The 3,788-nt window shown below is 41.7% G+C and overlaps 1 long non-coding RNA gene across 1 annotated transcript; it reads right to left on the reverse strand.

Annotated features, from left to right (window-relative positions):
* Positions 1-696: 696 nt before the first annotated feature.
* On the reverse strand, positions 697-2,954 carry LOC114593386 (uncharacterized). Its single transcript, XR_003705675.2, has 2 exons — positions 2,841-2,954; positions 697-966 (listed from the first exon to the last, which is right to left on the reverse strand). It is a non-coding gene; the product is annotated as an uncharacterized LOC114593386 (long non-coding RNA).
* Positions 2,955-3,788: the final 834 nt, after the last annotated feature.

Raw genomic sequence — 3,788 nt, forward strand, 5'->3', positions numbered from 1 at the left:
TGCACTGAAGGCTCTGCAGGGTTATTGAGGGGCAAATTTGCCAATTTTAGACCCTCCCAGCTTTTCATTTTACCAGGCATAAGATCGGTTCTCCACATTCCCACATCAGGTGTTTTTTTAAGTGCTCACATCGATTCGTTTTAGAGCAAATTTCTCCCATTATAAACAATTTTGCCAATATACACTTTTTGGGCAGCTGGTTCCTCCCAGTATAATGCCACCTTCATTCATCTATGCAGTTGTAGTCACACTTTACCAAGCATATGTCTCTTTTTTTGGGTACACATTATTTGGCTGGGGAAATTGCATTGCAAAATTCAGAGAAGTGCAAATTTCAAAGGACGACCCTGTTTTGGTTCCTTTATCGTTTTAGAAAGTACGAATTGGATAAGTTTCCTTTTAAATTCTGAATTGAAATTCTCTTCCAGCCACACTGCAGGGTCACAACATATCTAATAAACAAACAAACAAACAAACAAACAAACAAACAAACAAACCATACTAGTATATGTCCTGACAAACAAAATGGGGACTAGAGTGTTCAACTGGGTTCTGCAAGAGCAGGGTTCAAATTTTCACTTGGCCATGAAGCTCACTGGGTGAGCTCGGATCAGTCACTCATTCTCAGCCTAACCTACCTCACAGGGCTGTTGTACGGATGAGCACTATCTAATAGCACTAAAGAGAAAACTGGACTGGTTGCATATTGAATAATATTTATTGATTCATTGGAAGGAATTCTTCTTCTTGACAACGGAAGAAGGTCCTTGAAGCTGATCTGGGCTCCTCACACGCCTCTTCCTTCAAACGGAGTGCAGCACTTGTTCATCGTTTTGTTCGGACAGTTGTTGTTGTTGAACACGAGGCCCGAGGGACATCGGGACTGAACATCAAGGCAGTATCCCCGGCCTTCGTTGCAGATAACGACTTGCGCCAAATTCTTCACTACTTCCCCCTGTCTGTGCGCTGAGTACAAAGAGTTGGTGATAGAGAGGCCTTTAGGATTCGGTTATCATCACAAAAATATACAAAACAGGGCTGCTGATTTTCTCTTTTGAATGTTTTAAAGAGTTGCTTTTACCTTTTTCCAGATAATTTTATTTTTTTATTCTCACTTGGAGGTTCTCCCCCACTTCAAGTGGTGAATAAATATTATGAAATAAACAATAAACGTAGAAATAACTAGTTACAGGTAGGTAGCCGTGTTGGTCTGCCATTGTTGAAACAAAATTTTAAAAATCCTTCCAGTAGCACCTTAAGGTAAAGGTAAAGGGACCCCTGACTGTTAGGTCCAATCGCGGACGACTCTGGGGTTGCAGCACTCATCTCGCTTTACTGGCTGAGGGAGCCAGCGTACAGCTTCCGGGTCATGTGACCAGCATGACTGAGCCGCTTCTGGTGAATCAGAGCAGAGCATGGGAACGCCGTTTACCTTCCTGCCAGAAGGTATTTATCTACTTGCACTTTGACGTGCTTTCGAACTGCTAGGTTGGCAGAGTAGCACCTTAGAGACCAACTAAGTTTGTTATTGTACCTTAGAGACCAACTAAGTTTGTTATTGGTATGAGCTTTCTGTGCATGCACACCTCTTCAGATACAGTGTGCATGCACATGAAAGCTCATACCAATAACAAACTTCACTGGTCTCTAAGGTGCTACTGGAAGGATTTTTTTAATAGAAATAACTAAATGAAGACCCAGGACATTAAAAGTCCATTATATTAAAAACAGCATCAATGTGCCTGGAATGTATTTATCCGCTAGTGTGATTCATAAAGTGATACATCGCTTTCCCCTTCAGCACAAACCAAGCCCTGTCTCTGTATCCCCAAATGAAGATCCATACCTGAGATCAGGCATTCAGGGTTTTAAATCATGAGCAAACATTCACACTTGTGCGTATAGGCGACTCATTGAATATCTCTCACTCTTACAAGGTATTGTGTTAACACCACAGTTGGATGGAAGAGTTCGGAAGCGACATCTGCTCGTGACTGAAATCTTCCTGTGGATTGCCAGTCATTAGCTTGCAGGGTTGCCATATGTCCTCTTTTTCCAGGACACATCCTCTTTTTTGTGAGTAGAGTCGCATAGCGATCCATAGTTAAAAGCATAAGTCGGCAAATGTGTCCTTTTTTTTGCTCTTCAAAATATGACAATCCTAGCAGTACCTGACTGACTCCAGCTACAAAAGCTGAGGCTGCTGAAAAGGCCAGAGACCATATTGGCAGAGAGTCCAGGAAGACCTGCCCTCTGCCTTACAGACCTTTTCCACCTGGCCTGGGAGGGCAGGACTGGGACTGACTCCAGCTACAAAAGCTAAGGTTGCTGAGGTATTGTCTGGAGCGGGTTGTTGGGGGTGGTTTTTGCTGTTATTATTATTTTTATATCTTTATTTTAGATCAAATTATTTATATGGAAATTGTTCAATTTGGTTCTGTACTTTTTGATGTTTTGTTTATTGTTTATGACTACATTAAAACATCAAACAGTATCAGAGATGCATAGAATTGTATAGCTGGGAGCGACCCCAAGGGTCAAAGAAAGCAATCCAGAAAAAAAAAATCAAATATATAGTATTCATTCAAAACAATATAATTTAAACTAAAATATTAACTTAAAGATTTCAAAACATTGCAAAAGAGGCCAACTGTAGAATGCACATGCAATGCAGCAAAGTTAACAAAAAAACTTAAACATTTCAAAAGTCAACATTATTGAAGGAAGTAAAATATGAAATGCACATTTAAAGCAGCATGATGAACTAGAGCACAAAATATTGTCATAAGCATAGGAATCTGACCGTAAGCATAAGAATAATCAGAGCTGCTCTCTCTTACCTGCAATAGTACTGAAGACAAGAACAACCTGTACAGCTAAACTAAGATAAGGAAACATCACGGCTGGAGTTTTCTACGAGTTTTCTCTGACGGCAAGAGGAAAGAGACTCTAAGGCACAGGGAAGGCAACTTTGCATGCAGCTAGGAGGTTCCCTCTATTTATAGAGTCGCAGTGCCCACACAATGTTGAAAGAAAACTATATGTTTCTGCATCGGAGCGGGGAATATTGCGAGCAGGTATTCCTTGCAACTTTGCCTTTCGGCATCGGAACAACGAATATCTCCCTCACATCTATTTTCTCCTAAGTATATTTAATTTTGGGACGTGGGTGGCGCTGTGGGTTAAACCACAGAGCCTAGGACTTGCCGATCAGAAGGTTGGCGGTTCGAATCCCCACAACAGGGTGAGCTCCCATTGCTCGGTCCCAGCTCCTGCCAACCTAGCAGTTCGAAAGCACGTCAAAGTGCAAGTAGATAAATAGGTACCATTCCGGCGGGAAGGTAAACGGCATTTCCGTGCGCTGCTCTGGTTCGCCAGAAGCGGCTTAGTCATGCTGGCCACATGACCTGGAAACTGTACACTGGCTCCCTCGGCCAATAAAGCGAGATGAGCGCCGCAACCCCAGAGTCAGTCATGACTGGACCTAATGGTCAGGGGTTCCTTTACCTTTATATTTAATTTATCTGGACACTTTCCTAAGAATTGTCTGTGGGAAAAAAACTTTTCTGTGTTGTGTTCCAGGCGTTGCTGCTTATTTTCACATTGATTAACAGATTAATAATAATAATAATAATAATAATAATAATAATAAGTTAATTAATGTGCAGATAAGCAGCAGCGCATGGAACACAACACAGAAAAGTTTTTTCCACAGATAATTCTTAGGAAAGTGTTGGGAAAGATTGAGGGCACAAGGAGAAGGGGACGACAGAGGACGAGATGGTTGG

This window comes from Podarcis muralis, chromosome 3 (genome assembly GCF_964188315.1).
Source record: "Podarcis muralis chromosome 3, rPodMur119.hap1.1, whole genome shotgun sequence".
Taxonomy (NCBI): Eukaryota; Metazoa; Chordata; class Lepidosauria; order Squamata; family Lacertidae; genus Podarcis; species Podarcis muralis.